Source organism: Tachyglossus aculeatus, chromosome 2, assembly GCF_015852505.1.
Source record: "Tachyglossus aculeatus isolate mTacAcu1 chromosome 2, mTacAcu1.pri, whole genome shotgun sequence".
In the NCBI taxonomy this organism is placed as follows: domain Eukaryota; kingdom Metazoa; phylum Chordata; class Mammalia; order Monotremata; family Tachyglossidae; genus Tachyglossus; species Tachyglossus aculeatus.
This window is the reverse complement of record NC_052067.1, coordinates 137,028,825-137,039,932: the sequence shown is the minus strand read 5'-3', so window position 1 is coordinate 137,039,932 and position 11,108 is coordinate 137,028,825. Positions and strand designations below refer to the sequence as shown.

At 46.1% G+C, this 11,108-nt stretch overlaps 1 pseudogene; it reads right to left on the bottom strand.

Annotated features, from left to right (window-relative positions):
- Positions 1–556: 556 nt before the first annotated feature.
- LOC119943511 lies at positions 557–1,202 on the bottom strand (annotated as a pseudogene).
- Between the last annotated feature and the right edge of the window lie 9,906 nt (positions 1,203–11,108).

Here is an 11,108-nt window from a genome sequence, read left to right as displayed (position 1 = left end):
AATGCCTGTCCCTAATCCTCCACGGTCTTCCATTCAGCCTGTAAGAAGTTGACTGACTCTGGTCTCTCTGAGATCTTGTTCCAGTCTGGGCAGTGACTGGGTATATTTCAAGACTGTGAACAGCATCTAAGAAGTCGTCTTTCATCTGTCCCAAAAGTGGAATGGTAGGAAAACACCTTAAGCATTATCCAGGCTGAGGCTTGAATAATAATTATGGTATTTGTTAAGCACTTACTATGTGTCAAGCACTGTTCTAAGCCCTGGGGGAGAAACAAGTTAATCAGATTGAACACAGTCCCCTGCCCTACATGGGGTTCACAGTTTAAATAGGAAGGAGAGAAGGTATTGAATCCCCATTTTACAGGTGAGGGAACTGAGGCACAGAGAAATCAAGTGACTTACTCAAGGTCACATGGCAAGCAATTGGCAGAGTTGGGATTAGAACTTGGATTCTCTGACTTCCATGCCTGTGCTCTTTCTAATAGGCAGCTCTGTGCCTCATGAATCACCTTACCACCTCTTGTCTTCCCCACCAAGATCTCATCCAAAAGGCCTATTAGAATTTGGTGCTGGAGAGCATCTTGACCATCCTTTTGTGGATCTCCTTGGTCTTGATGCTGTAGATTATGGGGTTGAGCATAGGTGGCACAAAGAGGTAGATGATGGACATCAATGTTTGGACAAATGGAGGGGCCTGTTTCCTGTACAGGTGAATCATGGACACACCCACCATGGGAATGTAGAAGATGAGCACTGCAAATGTGGGAGACACAGGTGTTGAGGGCCTTGGACTGCCCCACCTGGGATGCGATAGGATGGACCTGAGGATCAGGACGTAGGAAAGAAAGATGAGCATGGAGTCCAGTCCAAATGTGGAGAGCACAATGAATGGGCCAAGGATGTTGTTGATGGTGATGTCCCCACAGGGCAGGTGGATGAGGTCTGGATGGAGACAGTAGGCGTGGGAGAGGACATTACCTTTGCGGAATGACAATTGCTTCAGAAGAAAGAGCAGGGGGAAGACAGCCCCAAAGGTGTGGGAGAAAATGGCCAGACCCATCTTAGTGATTCTGGCATTGATAATATTAGTGAATATCTGAGACGGTTACAGATGGCACATAGTGCTCAAAGCTCATGGCCAGCAGGATGCCTGTCAGGTTGAAGGAGTTGAATGTGGAGGTGTTGTTGGGAGGAATTGCCATGCTGGAGACTCAGGGAAATGTGATGTAGGGAAAATGGACAAGAATCGATCTGGGAGTGAGTCAGAAGAGCTGGCTGACATTTAACTTGTAGTCATTTCCTGGCAGAAGGTCGCTGGTCAAAGCCGTTGCTGGGAGAAGCAGCATGCTTGATATGGTGGAAAGAGAAGAGGCAGTGTGGTCTATTGAATAGAGCTTGGTACAGGGAATCAGAAGGAACTGGGTTCTAATCCTAGCTCTGCCACTTGTCTGCTGTGTGATCTTGGGAAAGTCACTTCATTTTTCTGTGCCTCAGTTACCTCATCTGTCAAATGGGGATTGACTGTGAGACCCATGTGGGTCATGGACTGTGTACAATCTGATTAGCTTGTACCTACCCCAGTGCTTAATACAGTGCCATGAACATAGTAAGCGCTTAACAAATTCCATAAAAAAGTGTGACCTAGTGGAAAGAACACAGGCCTGTGAGTCATAGGATCTGTGTTCTAATCCCAACTCTACCAGTCTGCTGTATGACCTCGGGCAAGTTACTTAACTACTCTGCTCTTCAGTTTCCTCATTTGTAAAATGGGGATTCCTACTTAAACTATGTCCCCATGTGGGAAAGGGATTGCAGTCAACCTGAATAATTTATATCTACCCCAGCACTTAGAACAGTACTTGAAACATATTAAGCACTTAGTACAGTGTTCTGCACACAGTAAGTGCTCAATAAATACAATTGAATGAAAGTGCTTAACAAACATCATCATCATTATTATTATTTATAAACACAGGACTGGAATTCAGGAGACCTGGGTTCTAATCCTAATTCCATCATCTGCCTGCTGTGTGTGGGTTTCGACAAGTCACTTAACTTTTCTGGGCCTTAGTTTCCTCACTTAGTAGGCAAAGTAGTAATAATATGTATTAAGCTTGTTATTCTAGACTGTGAGCCTGTTATTGGGTAGGGTAGGGACCGTCTCTATATGTTGCCGACTTGTACTTCCCAAGCACTTAGTACAGTGCTCTGCACACAGTAAGCACTCAATACGATTGAATGAATAGGAATTAAATACCTGTTCTGCTACACACATCATAATAATGACATTATTATTATCATTATTATGGTATTGAGCGCTTATTATGTGCCAAGCACTGTTTTAAGTGCTGGGGTAGATACAAGGTAATCAGGTGTACCACGTGGGGCTCACAGGCTTAATCCCCATTTTATAGATTAGGTCACTAAGGCACAGAGAAGTGAAGTGACTTGACCAAGGTCACACAGAAGACAAGTGGTGGAGTTAGGATTAGAACCCACATACTAAAACTCCCAAGCCTAGGCTCTTTCCACTAAGCCACGCTGGTTAGACTGTGATCCCCATTTGGGAAAGGGACTGCTTCCAGCCTGGTTATTTTGTATCTATCCCAGAGTTTAGTACAGTGCTTGGCACATACTAAATGCTTAATGAACACCACAACTATTGTTATCACTATTGTTTGTGCTGGCTGGTGTTTCTTCCTACCAAAACAGACCAAGGAGAAAAGTGGATGAAAAGGTGCTAGCTTATTCTGAGCAGACAGTAAGGTCACCTAACAATAATGTTTGTTAAACATTTACTATATGCCAAGCACTGGGCTAGAAACAAGATAATAGGTTAGGACATAGTCCCCAACCCACATGGAGCTCACAGTCTAAATAAGAGTGAGAACAGATATCAAATCCCAGTTTTTTACAATGAGGAAACTGAAGCCCAGAAATGTTGTGACTTGCCCAAAGTTACACAACAGGCAAGTGGCAGAGCTAGAATGAGAATCCAGGTTCTCTCTCCCAGGCCCAAGCTCTTTCCTCAAAGCCACACTGCTTCCTAAGGAGTGGGGCAGGGAAAGAGAGCAGTTCCTCAACAAATATGGGCATGTTCCAATCTCCCTGCCCCTTTGGTGAACAATAACAATAATAATAATATTTCTTAAGCACTTTTTGTCAAGTGCTGAAGTAAACACAAGATAATCAGATCCCACATGGGGTTCACAGTCTGAGGGACAACAGGTATTGAATCCCCATTTTGCAGATTAGGGAACTGAGGCACGGAGAAGTGAAGTGACTTCCCCATCATCATACATTTGATATGTGGCAGAGACACGATTAGAACCCAGGTATTCTGCTCTTTCCTCTAGACAAAGTTGCTTCTTATTTGGTCCCAGGCAAGCATTGGGAAATAACATGCCCCTGACTCAAACGGCCACACCAGTCCCCTGTGAATTAATTTATTGACTGTGGCTCTTCTATCGAGTAGTCCCAGACAGAGATTCAATCATTAACTCCGTGAAAGGAGTGTCATTAAGCACCAAAAGGTCAAACCACCAAGTTTCAACTGCCCTGTCACTCCACCCAATTTGGGGTCAGAATTAGTGGTGGGATCTGTCACAGTAGGGAAGGGAGAGTGGGGATACTAGGGTAGTGGAGGCAGATGCTTTATCATTGTCTTTCAGCTTCCAACTGTGTGTTTATCTGCTGAGGGCTCTTCAGGTCTATAAAGCCTTCCTTTGATCTTTTCAGCCAATTACCTCCATTATAAATCACTCTGACTCTTCTCTATGCTTCTCCCTGTGACAAACTGCAAGGCCCTCAGGGTAAATAACCATGTATTTCCCATTTGTATCTGGTATTATGGACCCTCTACATTCCTATGTACTTTATTTTATTGTGCCCACTTTCCCCCTCAGTGATGGGATGAATTTGGTTTTTATCCAATTCCACATCGAGCTGAAATTCTTCACCATCATCTTTAAGGCACTCAACCATCTCTTCCTCTCCCTGCTCAGCCTCACTACTCTCCCATGATAACACAGCCTGTACACTTTAGCTCATCTAACGCTAACCTGTTCAATGTATCTTACTTTCATCTTTCTTTCCATTGACCCTTTGCTCACACCCTTTCCCACTAGCTGGAACTCCCTCCTACTTCAAATCTTGTGGGCAGGTAATGTGTCTGTTTATGGTTGTACTCTACCTAGCACTTAGTACAGTGCTCTGTACATAGTAAGCACTGAATAAATAAGATTGAATGAACAAATGAATGAATGAAATCATTCATTCAACCATATATTTTGAGCACTTGGGTGCAGAGAACAGTACTAAGCGCTTGGAAAGTACAATTCAGCAACAAAAAGACAATCCCTGCCCACGACTGGCTCATAGTCTTGAAACGTGGAGACACACTTCAAAACAAGTAAACAGGCATCGATAGCATCAATATAAATAAATAGAATTATAGATAAATACACATCATTACTATAAATACATAAAATTATAAATATGTACATATATACACAAACACACAGACCACTGCTCTGCTCATCTTCCAAACCCTACTAAAATCACATCTCCTTCTGGAAGCCTTCCCTGACTAGTCTCTCGTTTCCCCAGTCTATCTCCCTCCCTACTGCATCACCTGTGCATTAGTGTTTGTGCTCCCTATGTATTTAGGTACTCACCCTACCTCCACAGCACTGATATACTTATGCTTGGCAGCCACTCTTACCTGGAATTTATTTCAGTGTCTACTCCCTTGCTAGATATAAACTCCTTGAGGACAAGGATTGTGTATACTTATTCTACTGTCTTCTCCCAAATGCTTAGTACCATCTGGTAAGTCTGATCCGCTGGGCTGTGGGTGACAATCCAGGGAGTCTCACCCACTGGGCTGTAGGCAACCATCTGGGTAGTCTGACCTGCTGGGATGTGGGTGACAACCCAGGGACTGACCCACTGGACTGTGGGTGACCATCTGGGGATCCTGATCTGCTTGGTTATAGGTGACCACCCAGAGATCCTGACCAGCTGGAGCTCTGAGTGACCATTGGAGAATCTGACCTGCTGGGTGGGAGGGTGATATGATTCTTTAGGCAGTCTGACCTGCTAGGCTATAAGTGACCATCTGGGAGGTCTGACCCACTAGGCTGTGGGTGACCACCAGGGGAAGTCTAATCCACTGATGGCATTTGGAGATGTTAATGGACCCACCCAAAAGTGACCCGCAGTTGGATGGGCTCCATGGAAGGCTAGTGGGGTTTCCTCTATCTGTTTTGCCTCTGATAGCTGATGAGAGCCCTGACCAGAGAGAAATGGAGCTGTCCCCTTACCTCCACCAGCAGGGACCATTCTTCTCTGAACCACCCTCCTGGGGCAGCTCCCAGCTGGGTTCCCCTTCCAGGTTCTTTGAGAACAATCCCAGGAGTCCAAGACCATCTCTGGAACATTGGAATGGAAAGTCAGAAAGCCCTCCTGACACAAAAGCTCTTCTTGCCCAGGTACAGGAATAGGACTGGTTTTAAGAATCCACAAAAAGCACACATATTTTTGCAGCATGGCCTCTCTCTGCCTCCTGTCTCTCCCCACTCCAGTCCATACTTCACTCTGCTGCCTGGATCATTTTTCTACAGAAATGTTCAGAACGTGATTCCCCACTCCTCAAGAACCTCCAGTGGTTGCGCATCAATCTCCAAATCAAACAAAAATTCCTCACCATTGCCTTAAAGCTCTCAATCACTTTGCCCCATTCTTACCACATCTCGCTACTCTCCTACTGAAACCCAGCCTGCACATTTCACTCCTTTAATGCTGACCTTCTCGATCTCGTCTATCTCAATCATTCATTCATTCAATCATATTTATTGAGTGCTTACTGTGTGCAGAGCACTGTACTATGTGCTTGGGAAGTACAATTCAGCAATAGAGACAATCCCTGCCCACAACTGGATCATAGTCTAGAAGAGGGGAGACAGACATTAAAACATGTAAATAGGTATCAGTAGCATAATTATAAATTAAAAGAATTATAGATATATTCATTCATTCAATCGTATTTGAGTGCTGACTGTGTGCAGAGCACTGTACTAAGCGCTTGGGAAGTACAAGTTGGCAACATATAGAGACGGTCCCTACCCAACAGTGGGCTCACAGTCTAGAAGGGGGAGACAGAGAACAAAACAAAACATATTAACTCTATTTATTTGTTTATTATTACTCTATTATTACTCTATTTTACTTGTACATATCTATTCTATTTATTTTATTTTGTTAATATGTTTGGTTTTGTTCTCTGTCTCCCCCTTCTAGACTGTGAGCCCACAGTTGGGTAGGGACCGTCTCTATATGTTGCCAAACTTGTACTTCCCAAGCGCTTAGTACAGTGCTCTGCACACAGTAAGTGCTCAATAAACACGATTGATTGATATTAACAAAATAAAATAAGTAGAATAAATATGTACAAGTAAAATAAATAGGGTAATAAATACATACAAACATATATACATATACAGGTGCTGTGGGGAAGGGAAGGAGGTAAGGCAGGGGTGATGGAGAGGGGGAGGAAGGGCAGAGGAATGAGGGGGATCAGTCTGGGAAGGCCTCCTGGAGGAGGTGAGCTCTCAGTAGGGCCTTGAGCTCTCAGTAGGGCCTTATATGCATCCATATATGATGTGTATATATGTATATGTATATGTATATGATATGTATATATATATATATATATATACATGCATCATTAATAAAAATAAATATAAATAGAATTCACCACCTACTCATGTCCTGTCTCTACCCTGGAACTGTTTAATATGATATCGTACCCTCCCAAGCGCTTAGTACAGTGCTTTGCACACAGTGAGCACTGAATAAATATGATTGAATGAATGAATGAATGAATTGTGTGCTAGCCTCTCTCTTTCCCCAGAGCTTGGGCAGGATGGCAGCCAGCTTAGGAGGGTTGAAGGAGCTGGAACATCTGCTCTTGCCCTATGTTCCCTCCCAGCCTCGCCCTTGCACCCCTCCTGCTCCAGAGGAAGGAGGCAACTTGGCTGCACCAGGTAAGTTCTGGCAGAGCCTCAGCACCACGTTGGACCTAAGCCCCCCAACTCCTCTCCCCTTATCAAGAAGCAGTTGTGGTCAGACTCACCAAGGTGGGCATGGTGCCAAACTGGATCCTTCCTGTCTACTGCCCCTTAGCTTCAGGTGTTTGAATATCAAACTAGTTGTTGTGCAAAGATGTCTCCTTTCCACTGACCTGGGCTTCAGTACTGCCCTCCAGTTGCCTAGATTATGAGGTATCCTGGGTGATCCTTATTGGCTTTTGAGCAAGCAGAAAGCAGAGGGCATATCAGAAACAAAGAGAAAGTCTGTTTACATTGTGAGTGATACTCATGCAGTGACTAGCAAGACTTCCGTATTGCTGTCCGGCAGGGCAGGTAGGTGGGCAGGCCAGTAGGCAGGAAGAGCAGGTTGGGAGACAAATCAGTGGTTTTGGGCAGGGCAGGTAGATGGGCAGAGAGGTAGGTGGGTAGATTGATGGGCAGGCAGGTGGACAGGGCAAGTAGGTGGGCAGAGCATGTAGGTGGACAGAGCAGTGACAGCGGGCAGGGCAGGTAGATGGGCAGGTAGATGGGCAGAGAAACAGCATGACCTGACAGAACAAGCCCAGGCCTGGGAGTCAGAGGACCTCAGCCCTTATCCTGGCTTCCCAATTCACCTGTGGGGTGACCTGGAGCAAGTCATTAATTTTTCAGTGCCTCAGTTCCCTCATCTGCAAAATGGGGATTTAATGCCTGATCTCCTTCCTACTTACACTAGGAATTTTTCTTTTAGCTACCCCAGTGCTTAGTAGAGTGCCTGATACATAGTAAGCATTTAACAAATACCACTATTATTATTATATTATTATTATTATTATCAAGTATATAGGCAGGTAGGTAAATGGGCAGATAGGTGGGCAGGGCAAGAAATGGGCGGGGTAATGATGAAGGGCAGGGCAGGTAGGAGTAATGCTTCCTAGGCACAAGCACCCACCCTCACTCCCATCCCCTGGACCTTCAGACACTGGGTAGCGCACCTGAGTCTGGGCAGCATTTGTTTGGGCAAAGAAGAAGGCACAAAGGCAGTACGAAACCTCAGACCAGGAGATTCCAGGATGCCTTGCAACTGCCTATTGGGACTGTGTGTAAACAGAGCACAGCGGTGCTGGGATTACCCCCTCAAATACACACTGGTGTCCTGGGGCTGGATCCAGCCTAGGGCCACCCCAAACCAGTGCCGAACACTCAGCTTCACTTCCCGAGGAGGCTTGGCTCTGGTCCATTTGGACCCAAATCTGTGCTGGTTATAGATAAACAGGACTGGGGAGAGGCCCTCACCAATGGAGTCTTTACTATCCTTTTTGTCTGGTATTTGCTAAGCACTTACTATGTGCCAAGCACTACTCCTACGTGCTGGGGTAGATACAAGGTAATCAGTTTGGACACAGTACCTGTCCCACATGGGGCTCACAGTCTTAATCCCATTTTACAGGTAGGGTAACTAAGGCACAGAGAAGTGAAGTGACTTCATTCATTGTCAGTCATATTTATTGAGTGCTTACTGTGTGTAGGGCACTGTACTAAGTGCTTGGAAAGTACAATACAGCAACAAAGAGAGACAATCGCTATCCACAAAGGGCTCACAGTCTAGATGGGGGGAGACAGAAATCAAAACTGGCCAAGGTCAAAGAGCAGGTTTTTGGCAGAGCTGGGATTAGAACCCAGGTCCTTCTGACTAACAGGCCCATGCCTTATCCATTAGGTCATGTTATCTCCATGCCTGCCCCAGAGGCCTGGACAACTAGACATCTGATAGAGTGACAAATGACATTTGAGGTTTCCCGCAGCTTCTCTGCCACCCCATGGAGCTCCAGAGTCTGGGTACCAGAGAGAGAAAGAACATTCACCAGCCAGCCTTCTAGGAAGCTTCTCCATACGGCCCTGGGACAAAACACTGCAGCCTTTTCCACTTCAGTCAGACAGAAATGAGTTGACCTGCTGGCCTTTGCCAAAGGCTCAGCATCTGCCCGGTCCCTGTGGGCTTGTGAGAGCAGCAGGAATCACAGCAGGAATCTAAGGCCAGCAGATTTCAAAACTCCTTGACAAATTTCCCTTCCTGGAGAAATGCTTTCGATTGGCATTCCATTTACTGGAATGACCAGCTGAGGAGGAGAGCCAAGGTTGAGGGGAGTGTTGAGGGAACCTCAGAGATGAGATGGCTGAGTGCCAGGTGGAGAGTAGGTGGGATATCGTGGGCAGTGGGCTTCACCCAACAATGAAGTGAAAGTTACTGTGATGTCGGGCACCTGACAGAGTTAAGTAGGTGATTGACGCTGGAGTGCAACTCAGGCCAGGGACAGCCGAAGTGATGACGAAAGAAGAACTAGAGCTGGGATGGGGGATGTCAAGAAACAGGGCATTTGGAGACTAGCCAGTGTTCTGCTGGGGCTGGGCCTTGGGTGCTTGGCCCCTGAAGTGAGCAAGGAGGTGGAGGCCATATCCCCCACACTGGAACTTCCCAGCGGCCTAGGAAGAGACTGCCCACCCGCCCTGGTCCAGAGCTGTGGGACAGTGGCCAGGAGGATCCCGTGGATCAGCTCCCACAGCCTCCATGCACAGGCCACAGAGCAGAACACACCTGGAGGAGGGTCCAGCAGTGTGTAGGTAGGCTGAGCCACTATGCACCTCCTCCGGCAGATGAACAGGTGGCCCAGGTATGATGTGCCCCCTCAGGTGGGCATGCATGCACCCCCACTGCCTCTCCCCTCCTTGTCTTTCCAACACACAACCATCACCTCCAGCTTAGGTGAAGAGGCTATGGGATGGAGGAAAATTTGGAAAATGGAAAATCATGTCCCTGGTCTACTGCCACCTGCTGGGTCTCCCATTTTGAAGCAGGATATCTTAGTGGTTAGAGCATGGGCCTGGGAGTCAGAAGGACCTGGGTTCTAATCCCAGCTCCACCACTTGTCTGCTGCATGCCCTTGGGCAAGTCATTTAACTTCTTTGGGCTTCAGTTTTCTCATCTGAAAAATGGGGATTAAGAGTATAAATCCCGTGAGGGACAGGGACTGTGTCCAACCTGATTAGCTTGTATTTACCCCAGCGCTGAGAACAAAGTCAACATAGTATATATATAATGGCATTTATTAAGCGCTTACTATGTGCAAAGCACTGTTCTAAGTGCTGGGGAGGTTACAAAGTGATCAGATTGTCCCAAGGGGCTCACAGTAAACATAGTAAACACTAAGTACCATTATTATTATCTCACTCAACTCTCACCCCAACCCTCCCACTCCCTCCCCACAAGCTATGTTTTCTCTTCTCAGACCAAGACCAGCTCCCAGGGAATTGGTAGAGATGTAGGTGGCTCTACATACTCTTCCCAGTCTCCCTAGGCTCTTCAAACAAGTCTCCTGACACCAAGCTTTCCAGTACATCATTCCATCTCAAGCTCTGGGGCTGAGCATCACCCATAAATATCATCCCAGAAAGCTGAGTGGCCTGGACGACTGCATAACTCTACTGGAAGTGGGGGCTGGCATGGTGGTCCCTGGATGGAGGATTCAGGTGATGTCTCAAGGAACCTCTTGCAACAGCGGGATTCTTTGAGGCCTGCAGGAGACAGAAGGCTGGCCAAGGCCAGATGTGCAGCCCTGGGCTTCTTTGGTGTTTAACTCCCAGGAGTCCACTCTAAAAATCTGGGACTCTGCCATCCTCTTCAGCCTGGCAGGGGTGGAAGAGCTTGACCAGAGTCCCTGGGAAAGAGTCTGAAGGAAACTAGACAGAGGACAAGAGAAATCCACCGACAGCCAGGTATGGATTTGAATTTTAAATGACAATCAATCAATCAGTCGTATTTATTGAGTGCTTACTGTGTGCAGAGCACTGTACTAAGCACTTGGGAAGTATAAATTGGCAACATATAGAGACAGTCCCTACCCAACAGTGGGCTCACAGTCTAGAAGGGGGAGACAGAGAGCAAAACCAAACATATTAACTAAATAAAATAAGTAGAATAGATATGTACAAGTTAAATAGAGTAATAAATATGTACAAACATATATACATATATACAGG